Source organism: Hirundo rustica, chromosome 2, assembly GCF_015227805.2.
Source record: "Hirundo rustica isolate bHirRus1 chromosome 2, bHirRus1.pri.v3, whole genome shotgun sequence".
Classification (NCBI taxonomy): Eukaryota; Metazoa; Chordata; class Aves; order Passeriformes; family Hirundinidae; genus Hirundo; species Hirundo rustica.
The window spans coordinates 102422251-102442644 of NC_053451.1; the positions used below are offsets into that span (position 1 = coordinate 102422251).

Below are 20394 nucleotides of genomic sequence, written 5' to 3' on the forward strand. Positions count from 1 at the left end.
AAACACTCTCTTACATCTCATATTTCAAGCTGAGGAAATGAATTTAAGTCACTCATTTTTAAACTTAATCTGAATATAGCCATGTGACAGATACTCCACGTTGGTAGTTCGCTATCACTTCCACCAGATTTACGCCCTGGTGTTAAGGGTCAAAATAACTACCTCAGTTCTGCCAAGTCCATGGTGATACTGGTGTTTAATCTGTGTAATTTGTTGGAGGTGTTTGGTTGGATTCTACCCTTTCTGCCTGTATTCATGTAAAACCATTTGATCTTGGTCATGCTGCCTGTTTTACAAATCCTGCTCATCAAAGCTTTTGCTGGCTTTGTGCGGCTGCTGTTTCATGCCGGGTGGTCACTGACTCTTCTCCTGACCCTTTTCTCCAGAATATGGATTTTATGCAGTTGATTTTTCAAAAGAGCAATCCATTGCCTTTTAAAGGGGAAGAATAGTTGAACTCTCAAAACATTTTTATCCATGTTTGACTCTGCTTGAACTGGGGGAAGCTTTGGGTTTGAGATTCACAAGACAGAAGCTGATGTTGAAAGAATTATGAAAAATCTCTGTGGCCATAAAGCAAGAGGTCAAACTGTGTGCTTGACTTAAATACTTGTTCCCTGTAGACTTTACACAGCTTTGTTCAGCTGCTTCAGTGCTGAAGTGAAGAGGCGTCACGTACACATGGAAGACAATAAAGTATTAGTATGGATAATGGCATAAACTGTGGCTACATAGCAAAAATTACCTGTTCTCACACAGTTAATATTCCCAAAGGTCTTGCATTTTACAAAAAAAGCAAATACAGTTCTTGGTACACAGTGAAGGAAAACCTGAACTTGCTTTTTGCCACACTGAAGCAAAATGCAGGAAAGTTACACGCACTCTCAGGTTTGTTGTATAGGTGTCAGTCTTCCAAAATATTTCAGTATCAGTTATACTTAATACCCTGCAGCTCCTAACAAATACTTCTGTCAAGTTTATCTTCAGAGGAGTTTGTGATGCAAACCATCCCATTCTTAGGGAAGAGTGGGAGCAAAAATTTGTGATGCACAGTAGTAGTGGCCCTTGACTTTATTAGCAATAAGAGACCACTCTGCCACAGTGCTGCTGCTCTCCAGAAGTATTGGTGTGGTCTGACGAGAGCCTGGGTGAAGATTTTTATCATTCAACTTCCGGAAAACACGTCTGTTGAAATAAAACAGCTGGTTTAAAATACAGTTTATAGTTTCATTGTCATTCATGCTGTATTTCAGTACAAAGAAGAAAGAATTTAGATTTCTTTGGTGTAGGCTGAAAACCTTGAAGATAAAAAATACTGGAAAATTACATTAAATGCATAGGTGTTGAGAATGAGGAAGTCACTCTAAACTGGCAGTTTTTCGCTTTAGATTACCTTCTGTGGTTTTTGTTATACCTGGTCTTCTGGGAACAGACAATAGAAAAAAGAAAAGTCTCAAATCTGTACACAGTTCCCTTGAAAAGAAAGGCCAGTGGATGGAAAGCCTGATGGTTCTTCCTCTCCCCAGACCTATGAACCTGCAGGAATAACACATTCAACTAAGTATACTCCATAAGTACACCAAAATTAACTCTTGTCTAATGCAACAAATAAATATCTTGCTGGAGCCATTGTTCAGGTTGACTGCTCTATTTTTTATTTTTTTTTAACTTCAGCTTCCATTATATTTACTACTATCAAACAGCAGTGCATAAGCAGTTATCTAGTTCCTGTGGGAGGCAACAGCTTTTAAAATCAAAGTCGTACGGCATTCAGCTAAATGTCTTCAATATGATGATCTTCCAATGTTTCACAAACATGCAACTCAGGCATTAAAAACATATTTTTGAAAAAACTACTTGCAAATTAAAAACCATATAGGTCCCAGCACTGCATTCTCTGTAAAAAAAAAACACTTTTAGCCAAGAGGATGTAGACTCCTAATTAAATACTGGCTGCAGGACAGAGCTGTCTTAGAGCTGCCTCAAAAAGATTGATAGGAGGTTGCTGCTACTGTAGGAAGTTGTGTTGTTTCCCTTATTAATTATCCCATCCTTTCAGCTCTGAGATAGCAGGCACTGACTGCAGCTCTAGGCCCCAGCTCTAGGCTGCTCCTCTGTGCTCTAGAGGGAAGTAGGGCTTTGTGGGACCATCAAGGTAGCACCAGTCAGTGATCCTTACAAATCCAGATCTGAGCTCTTGGCGTTTCAGTAGAGAAAATCAAGAACGGTGGCAAATTTTTCACAGTCAGTGTCAAAGAGGGACTTTTCACCAGTGCAGGGAGTGATAATGGATGACAACTTTAAACCCCAAAAGGTAGATTTAGGTTAGATATTAGAAAGAAATTCTTTACTGTGAGGGCAGTGAGATACTGGAATACGTTGCCCAGAGAAGCTGTGGATGCCTCATCTTCAAGCCTCATCTGTGGAAGTGTTCAAGGACAGGTTGGATGGGGCTTGGAGCAACTGGTCTAGTGGAAGGTGTCCCTCCCCATGGCAAGGGGCTTGGAAAACCAAACCCATATTTAGAGAATGCATTAATTTCCACTTCCTGTGCATGGCCTTTTAGTATTTGTACACCTAGAACAGCAGCAGGACCAAAGCAGTCAATCAAGCAGTGGCCAAGGTGTCCTTTGGCAGGTTTGACCTTTCATGCTGTTTAGCACATCCTGTCCACTTGTCACCTGCCTGGTGAGCTCCAGCAGTATCTCAGCCTTCCAGAGGAATATTCAAGCTCTTTTGCACCTTCCTGCATCACTTTAATAGGAACCATTATTGAAAAAGGTGTGGAGAGTCAAGACCATGCATGGTGATCCAATGACTACAAAGGGGAATGCCCTGGTTACAGCAGGAAAGCAAGGAGAAGAGCAGTGCGGTTACTACACTCCACTTTCCCTCTCCCATTCAGTTAGTGAGGCAGTAAAAACACTGTAGTGAACAACCCCAACTATACTTCACACACAAAGCTGGAATCACCAATTCTAGGGATGAGCTGTGCTCTACATGTTGGTGCCAAGCAGCCAGGAGGTCTCCTTGAAGTGAGCACTGAAGAGGACCAGCAGCAGGGAGGGGTCATGTCCCAGAGCACTGCTCTATCTGCACCAGGAGCCACCACCATGCTCTCAGGGAAGTATTTCTTTTTGCCAGAAAGCTGGGCCATTGACATCTTTATTTCCTGCTTTTCAAGAGCTGTGTGTGCCAGAACGATTGTCAAAAGAATGCAGGGCCTGACCAGAAACCACCTCTGAATTCAATGTTTAATGCTTATCATGCGCTGTCACTTGCACCTCCCCAGCAGGGCGTGGGAGAGACCAGGAAGAAAATCTCCTGGGTACAGCTGGAGGAGTTTCAGAAGCTGGTGAGGGGGGAATGAAACCACTCCCTGGTCAATGTCCTTCCACCATCCACGCAATGGCCACCACCAAAGGCCTCTTCACCTTCCTCCACCCATTTTATTGCTGAGCATGGCCTAAAGTAAGGAATATCTTACCCGGCCAGTTGGGGTCAGCTGTCCCAGCTGTGTCTGCTCCCCAGCTCATTCCCCTTCCCCCCAGCCTACAGAGCGTGCAAGCACTGCCCAGCAAGAGCCAAAGCACAGGTGCCTTATCAGCACCATTCCAGCCATAAAACCAAGCCACAGCACCCAGCAGCACAGCACCGCTCAGATGGACACGCACTCCATCCCCACCAGAGCCAGCACAGGCAGTTTCAGATATGCAGCTTCAGCAGGAGTCTACTAACTTGTAACAGTTCCAGTGGAGAGCAAGGTCTCACATTTTCAGTATCAGTCACCACTGTCATCTTTTTCAGCTTGAGCAGAAAGATCAGGACAGTCAGCAACGAATTTAATTAAGGTCTTAAGTAGCTAAGAGCTATAAACTCCACTTAAGACACTTAGATTTGTCTGACAGCTCCCACAATAATCCATCTGTCTGTAGATTCATGATAAATATGAAGAAATTTTGCTTCTATACAGGCAAAATTCTTGAGCTTTTCAGTCAGTCCAAGGTTTAGAAGCACACTGTGTTTGTCTATTGTTTGTTCAGACACTAATGTATTTTAGACAACTGCCCAATTGCCTCAAGTAAAAAATTCAACAGGAAGGCTCTAACCAAACACGGGTGACACCAATTCACTGAGAGGGCATTGGAGCCTTGGCATTTAAGAATATTATAAAGGTCAGTGCTTCTACCACCACCCAAAAAAACTTCCACAACACACTAACCCATAAAACTCACCAAAACAAACAAAATCCAACCACTAATCACCCAAACATGAAGAGGTTACATGAGTCTGCTCAAGATTTATACATGAACTTTTTGTTCATTTGATTGACTGGGTCTCCCCATGGATTCCCTAAACCTCCTCCTCTATCCATGCCCTTTGTGAAGAAGTCAAATTATCTATTCCATTTTTTTTTTTTTTTGCATGAAGACAACACTAATCTTCCCAGACCTTTAACTGTGGGCGAAATTATTAACTAAAGAATACATTACTTTATTACCAGGCAGCAATTAAATTCTATTCTATTACTGAATGCAAGAAGGCATTCAACTGATGCCAGTGGACATTAAACACACCGAACCTTTTTTTAATAGACTTTATTTATGAAAAACCAATCTAAAAGTGGTGTGTAAAAGTGAAAAGCTCCTTTTACATATTAAAAAAAAGGGATTTTTTAATACAGTTTCTATTTGTGAAGAGTGAGGATTTAACCGTTTTATTTACAGGAATGCACTAAGTTTATTTAAAAATATAGACATCGGTATTAAGTCATTCATATTTTCTCTAAAGCTAATTGCTGTACAGTATACAACAGCTCAAAGTGCCCACAGAACCAAGGGTATCCCATGACGACTTGATTATACAAGCTTTTTGCTTAATCAGATTAGGAATATTCTTGTTTTGATGTAATGCTTCTGCCCAGTTGTAATAAATACAATAGACCAAATTCTATAAATCAAAATTTTAGAATTTTATTGACAGACAAAATGACAGTCTCTGAAAGCCACAATTAAAAGGACAGCGTCGAGCCTGGGATCAGCGCTGGGTGAACGCGGTAACACACTCAGTCAGTATGTCACCCCCCAAGTTCACATTTCTGGCTTGGAGCCGTCTCTTTTTATACACGGGATCGCTGAGAGAAACTCGGGAGTCCGAGGTTCCCTCTTCCGAGGCAGCCTCATTAGACATTCATGTTCGGGTTCTGGTGTCTTTGAATGGATTTGCCCAGGAAGACAATGTCTTTGATTGTTGTGTCCAGGTGCTGTGTAGAGGTGCTAATGTCGGGAGGAGATGGATGAGATATCGATCTGATGTAAACATTTGGTTCTCCAGGTTCTCCATCTCCCTTTTCCGTTGTCTTTGTTTTCCTTTTAACGATTCCCGGCAGAGGTATCCTCGTGTCCCTTTTCCTGTAATTCTTAGCATAGTTTCTTGTGTCCCTCCTGTGTAATTTCTGGCAAAAGAAATTCCTTGTACCCCTCTCCGTGCAGCTTTCGTCTCAGTTAACATGTAGTACACTTGATTAGAAATAAAACTTATATTTATAGGGGGTGAATTACATCTTATATCTTTTAACACAAATTAACTTTAGGACATATATCACACCAGTGTTTGTGGGGTTTTTGTTTCATATTTGGTTTTGGAGGGGTTTTTTTGAGGGCTTTATTTTACGTATACAGTAGTCAAATTATATTACTATGTCATTCCCAGTAGTTCCTGAAAGAAGAAAAGTTACATTCCTTGAGCTTCCAGGTCAGCTGCTGTTATATCTGGTTCTTCATCACTGTAAATGTTTTCTGCCTGAAGACACAAAACATTACATTACAAGTGATACACACAATTGTTTTTAAACAACCTTCTACACTTCATATAGAAAAAACCTTGATAACACCAAGGTGGCACAGCCATCATCCCCTCCTTGAAGGGATTTTCTCCCTGCCCTTTCTTAAAGAGCTGCCAAATGTAGGAATGTGTACACAGTGGCTACATTTTGGCAGCTGCCTTCTTGCATAGCTCCATTTCAACAGCATTAGCAGTAGCCATTTAACCACTAGCCCTATGATGAACATTTTATTTGGAATTATTTCAACTGCAGTCTAAACACACAAAACAAGAGCAGGTACGAAAAAAAGAAGCCTGGCCCGTGACACACATTTAAGTCTGTTAGAGTTTTTTAACTCAATTTATTCCCAAATTACTTTATCCCACATTTCCATGACAGCTGATCCATTGCCTGTATCATAAAGCAATATGAACTAACTGGTGATTTAAAAGGCACCCTGCTTTACAGCCAACATATGGGGGAGGGGGGCAAGAGTAAGCCTTGGCTAATATTGGATATAAGTTTGCAACTGCTTTATTAAGAATAAATCTTAATATTAATTAGTACCTAGGACTTGGAATCAAGAATTAACTAGCGGTTGCTCTTATTCAAGTTGTTCTAGTCTTGGTTTTCTTTTTAAAGTCTTACACTTTTTGATTAGATCGAGAAGTATACAACACAGACAACTTTCAGTCCTTGAATGCACAAGCTGCCCTAAGAAGAACAAGCCTTTTCAATTTCATTTATACAAGAAGCTTCAGAGTAACTCAAGAGCTGTTGTGACACTCACCGTCTGCCATATCTGCATTATGCTGTCCTCTGATACAGAACAGATTACCCAAGGCTCATTAGGATTCCCAGAGAAGTTTGAAATTTTGGAATTGTGTCCTCCATGAATAAACTGTTAAAAAAAAAAAAAACCAACAAACCAACACAAGTTTCAGTAAGCCATTTCAACTCTAGAGAAATCTGTTTAAACCCAGGATTCTTAAGTTAATTTCATCATGCTAATGACATTCACAACAGACATAAGGAAGGTGTGTGTTCAACTGCTTCCCATTCCCTGCTTGTGGACACAGATGCAGTTGCTGAGACAGCATTTGAGATAACAGTTCCTATTATTACAGCAACAGATTTTAAATGGTCTCTCTTCACACAGGGCTGGGCTGTGAAATCCATACTTCATTCTGATTACTTCTAAGAGCACTTACAGTCACACAAGAAATGCGGAAACCTTCAGAACTGAAGAGAGGAAGCCTACAGAAAATTGGAGCAATGGACTGGAAACCAGGGAGGTGAAAAGATTTATGAACAGCTGCAGTTTTAGCAGCACAGTGACAAGCCCTCTCACGGCCACGCAGCATGTCAGCACACCGAAACCTGAACAAATGGGCACCAGCAGCTCAGGAGGCCCATCATCTGCATCTTCTGCAGACTGCTCTTCTCCAATTTTACTGTAAGAAAGCAGTTTAGATTTTATTAAAATGACAGTTGCATTCTCTGACAGCTTAACTGAACAGTTCCTGGCCTTTGTTTCCCATATTTGCAATTGGTGTTTCTCACTGTGAAATATCTATAAGCACCAGGAATAAAACACTAACTGTCTGGCACTGTCATTACTGAAATGGAATCTTGTGAAGCACATGGAAGCAAAAATCACTTACTGATGTGATGCCTGAAGATTTTTAGCCTTTTTCACATTTGTAGCTTTGTAGATTTTTAATACATAGATGTATGATTTCTAGTACTTTTCCTGCCCTTGCTCGCATTTTAGAATAATTAGCTAACCCTTTCTAACACATTCCTGAAATTCTGCTTAGTCTTATTCTTAAGAACAGAACTTCTGACAAGGGCACCTTGTTTTCCACCAGAAGCTGAGAGACATAACAAGAAATAGGGCAAAGAAAGCCCTGGACCAACTCCAAAGGGGCAGACCCAAGGGTGTTTTACTGGGCCAAATCTCCCATTGGAGGTACCTTCTAGATAAACTAATTAATTACCTTTTGAAAATTGCAGAAATCCTTTGTCACACGTACACATATAACCATATTTGTGCACGTGAAAGCTTTCATTAAAGAACTGCTTTTCGTCCTACCACTTTAACACTGTTGCAAGTTTTGTCTTTTGAATCTAGGCAACAAGTGGACAACAGAAAACAATGCTGTTAGCAAGAAATCCTAATGGAGAAGTAACTTTAGATGTACTGTGCTGTTGCTATTTATACCCAAAAGACCAGGCCTGAGGCAAGCAAGGAAAGCTAGAGAAGAGCACAAATCAAACCTGCCAAATAATGCAGGCCTGCAGCCTATTTTTTAACCACCTGTTCACATACACTAGCAGACAGGAATTGCTCCTCCCGTTAGATCCCATATGTTAAGGCGACAATCGGTACTACTTGAAGTAAGAATGGTTTCACTATGAGGAGACCTACTGGAAGAAAACAACTTTCAGTGGAGCAATTACTGATTTCTAAAGCATTTCCTGAGTAACCAGCACCCTGGCCACTAATTTTTAACTATACTCTGTAAATCAGTTTCTTCCAGCACAGAGGATATCCAGCAGTTCAAACAAACTGCTTTAGCCTTAAGATTTCTCATACTGAACAGAAAACATTATTTCACTGTTACAGATTTACCATATTTCAGGAAATTTGTCTAAAAATCACTGTTACTTGCACCTAATTGAATAGGCAGAGTTCACAAAATTAGGTTTGAATCCAAATCCTCTCTACAGCACATTATTTTAGAGAAAACTTCCACTTGTACTTACGGTACTTGTGAACACCCACTAACTTTTTAGCAGTAAGTTGTTGACTACTTGCTTCAAAGTCAAGTGGGGAAAGGCAGAAATAAACCACAATACTGTCTGCAATTGTCAAACTCAACATAGTGAATTTTGGTTCAACAGATTGGTATTTCAAGAACACAGACCTACATGTTCTTCTCCAAGTCAGTACTCTTCTTGTGGTTTTTTTTCTACAGGTTGCAAATACTTTACCCACCTGAAAAATCTCATCCTTATGAGACTCAAAGGAATGGAGTTTCAGCTTTAAGTTTTGAAGATCCCACAGAGCCACCGTCTGGGAGACACAAGCAACAGGAAGCTGGTTTTACTATAATGGCTTTCATCTGCACTACTTAGGAATGTAAAGCATACTCAAGTGAAAACCTCGTCAGCAGAGCCAGTTGCCAGAATGAACTCGCTGTAAGGATTGAAGGACAAACAGATGACCTCAGCTGTGTGAGCATCTACTGAGTGACTCGGCTTGGATATGGCATTAGATCTTGTGTCCCAGCTGTGGCAGTGAAGGGTTTGGGAAGGGTTGGGGACAGGGAGGAAAGAAGGAAAGCAAACAAACTTAAGTTTTTATAGGAAGTTTCTTTTCACTACAGCTTTTGTTATTAAACTCAACTCTGAAGCTACAATTTTCATTCCAAAACCTACATAGTGTCTGTTTTACATGAACAGCTTGCACCAGGAATCTAACATACATACTAGCTACATCTTCTTTTCAAGTGATGTGAACATTAAAAGGCATGTAGATTTCAGTGAATCTGCACCATCACTGTAGCTGATTGCCATAAAGAGCTACATGAAATCACTCCAAAACTCAGACTTTTTTGTTTTTTCCAAGTGCTGTGGACTAGGTCCACAGGCAGTGATTTTGGTTTTTACTTTTTTTTTTTCCTTTATATATTCTCTGTATTCTTTACACATACATTTATAGTCTATCATATTAGTGGCTAGTTTTCCTAGTAGTTTTCCATGCCCTTTCCTTAGGAAGAAAGACAAAACATATTCCAAGGGCCCTTATCCTACCTTGGTTCTTCCTGGCTACCAAGGTTGAAAACACCTCATTGAGACACATTTTCATAAACAAAGTACAGCCAGTACCAAGGGGGGGGGACTCCAGAGAAGGGGCTTCAACTGGGGTGTAATTGCATCACCACTTGTCCTCCTAATTGGTGCTTTTTTGTCAATTTTGCTAATTTACTAAACTTATAAAACTGTACGCACCCCTGGGGGTGTGGCCTTTTGTGGACATTCTTCTATAACTGCCCAGCAGACCTCCAATAAAGATCCACTTTTATATTACCTCCCATATTATATTATTGGGAGGTAATATCTCGATCTCGAAAGTGTGTGCTGTTTCATTTCTAGGTTGAAAAAAGGCATCAGCAGGACACAGCACGCCCTACTCAAAAATCTCCTAACTTACATCATAAGCTTCTGATCATCTGCCACGGATCCAAACAGAGACTCATGGAGCAGGTGTCATGCCACATCTTCCATTACTGTGGAGTGCCCGGTAAAGATGGCTTTTGCATCAACAAATCTTGCCCTCTTTGGGTCCAGCACTTACATCCCATAAACACACTGTCTGTAAATAGGCCACATTCTATGAAATGCAGACTCTGATTGTTATCATCTTTCAAACAAATAATCAATCGCACTCCACATTTAAAGAGATGCCACTCCCAAAGCAGTTCTTTGCTTTTGAAAAAGAACACTTATTATGCCAGAACTGAGAGCTTAGTTATCAATCAGTTTTCTGCAAGTTCAAGGCCCAAGGATTATTTAGAAGGTCACAAAAGCAATTTACACTTTTAAACTCCACAAAGAAATTTATAAGATATTAGTTATTGATCTTAGAGAGTTTTATTAATCTATGGTCTTGACGCAATCCAGTTTAAAGGACTTCTTCTGGCAGACAACTATAAAAACATTCTGTTCTTACATCAAGAAGTTTAAAAAGAACTCATAGTTGATTACAGCCTAAAGCCAAGTGACAGCCTTTAGAAATGTAATTACAAAATGTGAGAGCTTCCCCACATAACAATACACAGCTGCACTAGGACAGATTTTCTCCAATTTTCTACTACAGCATAAATTAGGAGTTGGGCTTTTTTAAACAGGAGAAAAGATGTGGTTTTTCCATGATCATCTGATGCACTGAGAAGATGTCCACTCAAATTTGAGTTCCATGACAAGCCATAGCCTTCCTTCTGGCGTCCTCTTAATCTAAGGTCAGGATTACACTCTCCACTTGGGTCTGAAAGACAGAAAATTCCCTTCATTTAGCATCTCCTTGCACATCAATCCATAAGAGCATCATGATCACCCAAGAACTTTGTTTCTGTTGCAATATTTATATTTCACACATGCACCTCCTCAAAGAGTGCTGCTTCTACCAAGATTCTTTTACAAAAATGACCATAACTAGGCAGTTAAAGTCACTGAAGATACAGGCCTTCTCCTTTGGGTCCCAGAGCCAGCAACTCTCTCCCAGTCACAGTTAAACACAAGGTTTCCCCTCTTTGCCAAGAGGCATTTTGCTTACCTCGAAGGAGTCTGACCCACCTGGTTTTGAAGGATGTTTAGTGTAGTCAAACACCAGCACATCGGCAGAGGGTGTTTTTGCTGCAATGATGCAGGGATTCTGCAACATGTAATAGGCACAGTTCACTTCATCCTCGTGGTTAATTTTAGTTTTAATCTCCATCTCAATTCTGCCAGTCACAGATCCAAAGCCACCAAATTCTACGGTTGTCAGAAAAATATCAGTTTATCCCATCCATTATTTTAGACTACTGGAACAGCATTTCACAGCATCTTCCCTACTCCAAGAAACAGTTGTAGCACATTATTAAACACAAGCAAAGACCAGGAAAGACACCATGTAACGCAACAGCATTAACAGTTTTGGTATTTGGAATCCTCCTTCAGAGCTTTAGTCTTTATCTGAGGTAGATGTGTACCAGTTTTCAGCACAACTAAGAGCTCGTAGAAATCTAGTAGGGATTGTGCATTAATGTTACCTAAGCCCTCCTGAAACAAAAACTTTCCCATTTTTAGTTGTCTAGAATTAGCGTGGACTGGTCAGTTTATGTCTACTTTTGTATTTAACATAAAGTTAGAATATCATTATCAGAACAACTGAAAGCAGTAATGATACTGCTCAAACAGAACCTAAGAATGCTGCATGCCCACCTCCTTTCTCACTGCCAGACTGCAAAGCACCAAACTGTCATTGTTGGGAATCTGCACTCTGGCAACAACCAGGTGGTTCTGTTCATCAAGTGTGTGTGTTCCCAAAATCAGCAGGGCAGAGCATAATCCGTTCCTTCTGGCTTGTTTAGAATAATAAATGTTGGAATAAAATTATGCGCTCAGTTCAATAAATTCCATAGCTTGCATCAATCACCCTGAAGAGCCAAACCTCTTCAGGGAGCTAGAAAACAGACACATCCTAAGAGATCCTTGCCTTTGTTGCAAAGACTTGTGCAATAAAGCAAATTGGACTCTGCCATGAGCAAACCAAAGACACAACCAGCAAGGCTCAAGCGACAATACAAGGCAGTAAACATCGCCACTGTGGCTTGAAAGGGACAGTTACATTTGGCACAGCAGTTAAAGGTGACACCAATACCTACTCGGGTCTAATTTCCCTAGAGTCTCACAGTATTGACTTAGGAAACAATCAGTATTCCTTTCCATAAACCATAAATCCTGAGGGGACAAGTGTCAATCTATTTTAGTTACTTCTCTTAGGAGCTTTTACCAGTTATCTTAACTAGAATCAAATTTCTCTTCTGGTGGTTGAATGCAACATTTAGTTGGATGGATGGTGCCATTTATCTCTGAAAGGATAAATTTGAACAGTAAACCCCAAGCAACCTCTGCACTCTTGAATGCAACAAACTAATTATGTTGCCTGAATCCAAGCAATCCAGAATCATTTGGGTAATCATAAATTACCACAGCTATTACTACACCACTTCCAAATGTAGAAGGGGGAAAAAAATACAAAACCAAACAAGAAACACAATGCACATGCACTTAATTGCATCAGGAACTGGCATCCCATCACGTCAGATGCCATACAAAGAGGCAGTCCTTGCCTTAAATGGCTCACATATTTTGACACTGGATAATTGGAAATACCAGGTTTTAAACTGAATATTAAGTCAATCTGCAAAATACGAGGCAAGCAGAAGTGTTCCTCATAAGGGCTCCACACCCTCAAATCCCCTCTTCGTTTTCTCTATGCCACGACCTCACATCTCCCAACATCATCCCCAAACATTCCGGTACACCAAATGATCACTTAACCAACATGTAAAACATCCCATATGCAAAGTGGAACTCTACAGAAGAGAGAGACCATCCTCTGATAACTGCATAAAGCTTACAAGTAAGATATTTTAAAATCTACCTAAATTCACCTTACATCAGTCCTTGTCCACTACCTCAGTGGAGCCCTGAGTTCTTACTGCAACAATTTAAGTTCTGTAGTAGTTGGCACATGAACAGATTCTATCATCTTCATGATTCTTTAAGAAATTAAACTCAGACCACAATTTTTTCAGGGGGACGTGGAGGAATGGGAAATTTAAATATGTGAATTCAACAATGAACCAGGGACAAAACCAGGAGGCACAGAACCAGTTTTAGAATATTCTCTTAAGTAAGTCCAGACTTAAAACATATCAAGCTTATACTACACCATAGATACTATAGCTTGGATGGAGAAGTACATATAGTGCACGTGAGGAAAAACAGTCTTTAAGAATGAGCGAATTTAGTAGACAGATTTCTTCATCAGAATTAACTATAGATGAGCACTAGATCTCTTATTTAGAAATAAACTGAGAAAGGTTTCTGTGTTCACACCTCACAAGACATTCTGCTAGGCTAATCTAGACTTTGGTGAAGTATCAACTTGTGACCCGTTTCCTCGACGCTTCTATACGCCCGAAAGGTTTTTAAAGCTGTAAACAAAATAAAGAGCTACAAGCTAACAAACAGAAATGTAACCCAAACTCTTCTCGTCTTGCACGGTTTTTACCGTCAAGTTACTCAACACACGCGGTTAATAGAAAAGGAGCCGTGCGCCTCTCCGGCACCTTCCCGTCCCCTCCTCTCTCACCTGCTCACATCGGGCAGCCACTGCACCGCGAGGCTGGGCCACTCCAGGGCGTGGGCCATCTCGAGGTCCTACAAGAAGAGGGTGCTTTTCTTCCAGATCTTGTACTCCTCTGATGGCACGCTCCTGCACCGTGTCCTCCAGCACGGCAGGAAGGGAAGGGATCAGCCGAGGGTGGAGGGGGTGAAGGGAGGAGTAGCCCCGGCCGGGACTCTACCGGGGCAGCAGCAGGGGTCCCGCAGGGCCCCCGGGGGCGGCGGGCGGGACAAAACTGCAGGCGGCCATCCCCGCTCCCGCCTGCCGCGGGAGCTCCTCGGGGAGCAATCCCGGAGCGCCCCAGCTCCGCTCCGCCGCCCCCGGGCACACGCACCCTCACACCCCACGGCCCGGCCGCGGAGAGGGGCAGGGACGGGGCTCCCTCCGTCCTTGCTCGCCATGTCGGGAGAGAAGCGGCGGCGGGAGGAAGCTGAGGAAGAGACGGCAGGGAGCGGAGCGGGCGGGAGGAAACAGAGAAGGTGGGGAAGGAGGGAGGGAGCGCGGAGCAGGGAAAGGCAGGCGGGGGGCATAAGGGGTGAGGGTGAGCAGGGGGCTCCGGTGCTGCGGGGCGGCCCCGCTTCTGAGGACCACCGACCCGAAAAGGCTGCAGGGCTCGGGCGGGACGGGAGAGGGTGGGCCGGGAGAAGGCGAGGGAGGGACGGAGGAAGGTGAGGCGGGGCCGGGGGAAGGCGAGGGAGGGACGGAGGAAGGTGAGGCGGGGCCGGGGGAAGGCGAGGGAGGGCCGGGGGAAGGCGAGGCGGGGCCGGGGGAAGGCGAGGGAGGGACGGAGGAAGGCGAGGCGGGGCCGGGGGAAGGCGAGGCGGGGCCGGGGGAAAGCGAGGGAGGGCCGGGGAAAGGCGAGGGAGGGCCAGGGAAAGGCGGAGGCGGGGCCGGGGGAAGGCGAGGGAGGGCCGGGGGAAGGCGAGGGAGGGCCGGGGGAAGGTGAGGCGGGGCCGGGGGAAGGCGAGGGAGGGCCGGGGGAAGGTGAGGCGGGGCCGGGGGAAGGCGAGGCGGGGCCGGGGGAAGGTGAGGCGGGGCCGGGGGAAGGCGAGGGAGGGCCGGGCTAAGGCGAGGCGGGGCCGGGGGAAGGCGAGGGAGGGCCGGGGGAAGGCGAGGCGGGGCCGAGGGAAGGCGAGGCGGAGCCGGGGGAAGGCGAGGGAGGGCCGGAGGAAGGTGAGGCGGGGCCGAGGGAAGGCGAGGGAGGGCCGGGGGAAGGCGAGGCGTGGCCGGAGGAAGGCGAGGGAGGGCCGGGGGAAGGCGAGGCGTGGCCGGGGGAAGGCGAGGCGGGGCCGGGGGAAGGCGAGGCGTGGCCGGGGGAAGGCGAGGGAGGGCCGGGGGAAGGCGAGGCGTGGCCGGGGGAAGGCGAGGCGGGGCCGGGGGAAGGCGAGGGAGGGCCGGGGGAAGGCGAGGCGGGGCCGGGGGAAGGCGGAGGCGGCTGGGCTGGGCTGCGCTGTGTCCGCGAGGTGGGGCTGTAGGTAAAGCAGAGACACGGAGGACACGTCTGTTAACTGTGCCTTACCTAACGAGCCCTAAATCACATAAAAAACTTGGATATTAATCCCCTTTCGCAAATGATATAGAAATTATATAATAATTGAATCGTAGAGTGGTTTGTGTTGGAAGGGACCTTAAAGACCAGCTCATTCCACCTACCCTTGTTGGTCAGGGATGCCTTCCACCAGACCCCTAAGTAAATCTATAAGTAAAAATGGTTACAGTGGACACAGCTGAATAGTTGCTGGGGGGTTTTTTTCAGCAATGGTGCTGAATATTGCTTAATTTTCTAGAAGAAAAGTTTAAACTATTTTTTAGTTGCAGTTTTGGTATAGAGGGCACTGAACAGCATTACTGAGCTCTCAGACACACAGGATCAGTCAGTGTTACCGAAGTTTTAAATTCTGTCCCTCTCCAATGGAGTCACTTTATCTCATACCCTGGTAAGTTTCATGGCTTTTTTTGAGCAGCCGTGTACAAATCAAACGTACGGCCCTACTACCATCCAAATCAAACACACCTTACCACCATGCCTGCCTAGCCCTGCTGATCCCTCCTTTCAGCTATCAGTAGACTAAAGATTGTTTAAGGCCAGCTGGAGGGAGCTCTGAGGAGCCTGGTCTAGTGGAAGGTGTCCCTGCCCTGGTCAGGGGCATTGTAACTACATGATCATTAAGGTCCCTTCCAACTCAAACCGTTCTATGATTCTAGGATTTCATTTAACTGCTTTTAATTCAGCATAAATGAACAGTGCTTGCCTTAAGCAGGGTAGATCTTTCTGTCAGCTAATAACACTTTCCAGAACAGTGGTGGAAGTAGAGGCAGTTAAGAATCAGGTTAGATTCTCCCAAATGCCCCTAAAGATTCAAAGGAACTTTTTGGCTCCAAATAGCATGTGTTTTCTTGCCATGTTGTGTCTTACAGTCTTAAGATGAATCCTTGCTTCAGTGTTAAACTCACATAGATGAATCCTGTATTACTAAGGCTTGTATGGTGGGAGTCCCAGAAGGGAAGGAAATAATCTCTGAAGTGGAGCTCACTGTGCTCAGCTATAGATGGTGGCAGGAGAGAGAGGGAAACAGCCAAATAATAGCTGGCATTTAGTTTTAATTTCCCCTCTCTGAGGACACGCTTCATGGACTGAGCCTTCTAGGCTCTGGACACCAGTTTTTCAAACAAAGAATCCAGTTCTGGAAAATGTTTATGTCTAGCAAAGGCAGAAGACTCCGAGGCTGGTAACAGCAGCCAGAGGTTGTAGCACGGGAATCAGGGAATAAGATTAAGGATGGCAGCCAGCTCCTCCAACTGGAAGCTTTCCCTAATAAACCATTGCTTTTCTGACCAGAGTGTTAAAAATCAGGAATCTTTTGGTGAAGTTAAATAAGTGTATATTTATCTTCTCCTTAACCTGCACAGATTGGGATTATATCTACACATGGCTTACTTATTTAAAATGAGAATCCTGTTGAATTGCATGGAAGCTGTGCAGTAATCAGCTCCATAGGAGTGCATGAGTTAACACAGACACAGGACTTTGTCCTGCCAGATGTGGCACCAGCTTCCCTTTGGCACTGCTTACTCGATGCTTTGGTGTTCGCTGCCAAGTATGTGCCTACTCCTTCGAAGTGCTGAGGCCTTCCTAAAACATTTTCAGAGTGAAGACTGAACCTTTCAGAGCCTGTGTGTTGTTACAGAGTGTTGATTACTTAAACTTCAGATAATGGATAAAGGAAATCTCTGTCAGGCTTCCTGGCTTTGAGTGACCTCTGTTAGCTCTCCCAGAAGGGCGATTATGTGGCCCCTTGAAAGATGAAGCACGTATAAGCATTTGGCTGTGGTGCTCTTTGTGATTTTGCTGTAAACAGCAGTATCTGTGGCCACAGCTTACCTGGAATATGATAGGGAAAATGTGAATTAGTTTTGAAAAATTATGGACAAAATTGTTCTTCAATGATGTCATGTAGGGCTTGGCTGAACTATAAGTGAAGAATTGCTCCCTGATCCTCCACAAATTTTTGCAGACTCTGTTTAGGATCTGGAAATCAAGTTGGATTGTAATAGTTTCCAGAACTAGTACTAGCTTTGGTGAACAAAATACATTACATCTAGATGTCAAAATAGTTGGTAAATGACCAGAACAATTCTCTTCTCCTTGTTAACAATTACACTTACACACAACCACATTTTCTTTTTGTTTAAATCTGTGCACCAAAAATCCTGTTATTAAGTGCTCTTCTCCCATTGAGATTTATCATGGAAGAGACAATTTATAACACTACATCTATCAAAGACAGCACATCAGCGACTCTTATGTTGGTTATTTGCAATTCATTGGCATGATCATATCTGTGGCCACACATCTAAAACGTATCCTTTGATTCCCACACTTTGTAAGGAAAGCAATTACCCAAGGCTGTTGTTCATCATTTGCAGGATGTGTAAAATGCACCATAAATTAGTTCTGAAGTGAAAGAGTGACTGGAATCATAAGCTTCATTTTTATTAAGCCATACTTCTTTCAAACCTAAGCATCAAGTACTGCATCTTCATTTCAGTAAAAATCCACCATCTCCTGCATCCTCAATTGTATGTGCTGCATCATGCTTCAAATTGCAGATATATTTATGAAGAATTATGTGCAGTTGTTAATTTTAGCTTGAAGACATGTATGCTGATTTATTACTCTGCAAAGAATTAGCTGGCTTGCTGTTGCTTCTGTCTCTTATACATTATGCAGAGGTGATGAATGTTCTTAGCATAACTCAGCAAGTAGGTGTAGGTATTGCTGGGAATGACCATCTCAGTCAGAAAATTGTGTAATGTAAAACAAGTTTGCACAAAAACTCAAAATTGCCCGTTGGAAAAGTAAAATAGCAGCCTCAACAGTTACTATACTCTAATATATTTGCTGTCATTGCATATTCTCAGAAGCCTGTTTGGAATAAAGCATAATTTTTTTAAAACATGCTTCATTTTAATTGATGCAAACATTCACTCTGAATTTCTTGAAATTTGACCATATTTCTTTTCGCCACTGCTCATCCAGTATTTCTTTTTATTTACCCAGCAATTATCATCTTCCCCAGTATCAATCACACCACACAATTATCCTGTTGTCACAAAAAATCCTGAGCTGCAGCCGTGTCTTGGACATGTTCTCTGTGACATGCAGGTTGGGATTTGTCTGATGTCTGATTTATCACGTCTCTGATAGCTCACTTCTAAATAGCTGTGACTGTGTTTTATCCTGATGTGCAACATCTGTGTGCTGCACAGCCACGTGCAAATGGCAGCTTTTGCTTTGCATTGCATAAAGAGCATTTATGGGAATGCCAGTACTTAGGGGAAAGCATGGCTCACTGGGATTATATCCAGCGTTGTGGACAAATACTCCTCTTGCATCTTCTAGGTGGCATTGTTCCCACCATTGGGGTGTTGTGGTGGGAACTCAAGCTGCAGGCTTTGGATAACTAGCAGTTTCATCTAACTGCTGTAGATTGTATTGAATTTCAAGCTGCAAATGAGAGGAAATCCTATAGCAGTCTTGTGGATTCCTTCAGTATTCAGGAATATAGAGTGTTTTACCTTTGAAGTAGAATATGTTTATTCTGTAAGGTACAAACTAAGCTTGTTCTCATTCAAGTCCCTCCTTCACCTCCCAAAGTAGCACTGCACTGAGCTAAGACTAATCCAACCCTGTTGAACACTTTTTTTTGTTGCTTGCATGAACATGGCAATATTCCCTCAACAACTGGGCTTGCTGGGCTATTTCTGTGCTCAGCGATATTTGTTTAGCATTTTCTACACCTTTTTTTTTTTTTTTTTTTTTAAATAATTCCATGTAGAATAGCAGGTAGATTATTTGAGAAATAGATATCAATGTTTATATAACTGGCTTGGAACACTTTTATTAATTTTGCACAGAGTACTGAAACTGGTTGAATTACAGAAGAGCAGGGGAATACGTGAGTGGTTTTTAACATGTCATCTTATGAAACAGTGTTGCAGTATGTACTGTTCTGCGTGCTATGTATATCCAATATGTGTTTCAATATATAGTCTGCAGCCTCTGGCCTGGACAAGTTATTGCCCATATGTGGAGTTGCAGACCTGCAGGGATATTGAAAGAAATGGCTGAGAATATTTTGCTCAGCAGAAAATACTTTGGCTTTTTGATAGATGTAGCAGATACGCAAATTTTTACAACAATCTATTTTCCTAAAAGTACAAATGCTTAAATTATTGCCAACAGGGAGATTTTCAATTAAATGGAAGAAGTCTGACTTCTGAGGCTTCCAGCATTTGGCTTTATGGAGTTTCTTGTTGCTTGTTGCCTTGGCCTCCCTCTTTGTGATCTTGGAGGAACTTGGGGAGCACAAATTGGGTAGTTCCAAGTCTGTGTCTGGGTCACAGGAATCAGAGGAGACTGTAATCCAGACACTGCTGTTTTCAGTTATATGGAAAGGAGTCGAGGCAAACTGCTGCTCTCAATGATGTGCCGAAGCACAGGAAAGTCTCAGCCTTTCATGCCAAAGAAGGTGAAAGGGAGTTGTTTATTATAATCCATTTCCTCTTGAACTTCCACTCTAGGGCTTAAAAGCCTCTGCAAGTATTCAGTGAAAGAAAGTCATCTCTTCTCTTGCCTTCTAATCTTCAGGAATGTCTCTCCCCACCTGAGCTGCCTGGCCTTCTTTTTCAGAGACTTCTCTGAGGTCACCAGATGGTTTCTCTTTGTATTCTTCACTCTTACTCTTTTGAGATTTGAAGCAATTAATAACAGCATTATCTTCAAGGTTTGTGATATGTCAGAGGTTATTCCACTGAGACAGGAACCATGCCAAGCTGTTTTCGCTCACTGATCCTGTTCTTGTGGTAATGAAGATTTTTGCTTATGCTGTTTGCTTTACTCAGTCATTATGGCAGAACACCCTCACATGCAATCTTTGGAAGATCTAGAGATCTTGATTTTTATATTGTCTTCTTTCCAAGGGTTTGAAATACCGAGAATCACAGTCCTGCACAGAGTGTGCATTAATGGGCAGGTGTGACTTCAGACATCTGTGCAGCTTTTTATTTTGGGAGGCAGAGACTGGGGCCAGAGGAACTATGGATT

At 43.0% G+C, this 20394-nt stretch overlaps 1 long non-coding RNA gene across 6 annotated transcripts; it reads right to left on the reverse strand.

Moving 5' to 3' along the window:
* Positions 1 to 4984: 4984 nt before the first annotated feature.
* LOC120749650 (uncharacterized) lies at positions 4985 to 14434 on the reverse strand. 6 transcript variants are annotated; one of them, XR_009207597.1, is made up of 6 exons: positions 14383 to 14434; positions 13755 to 13822; positions 11186 to 11264; positions 8826 to 10877; positions 6615 to 6725; positions 4985 to 5802 (listed from the first exon to the last, which is right to left on the reverse strand). It is a non-coding gene; the product is annotated as an uncharacterized LOC120749650 (long non-coding RNA). The 6 variants fall into 6 exon arrangements; XR_009207595.1 differs by having other exon boundaries at positions 11186 to 11365; positions 14383 to 14408; XR_005699712.2 differs by lacking the exon at positions 14383 to 14434 and having other exon boundaries at positions 8826 to 8903; positions 10044 to 10877; positions 11186 to 11365; positions 13755 to 14060.
* Positions 14435 to 20394: the final 5960 nt, after the last annotated feature.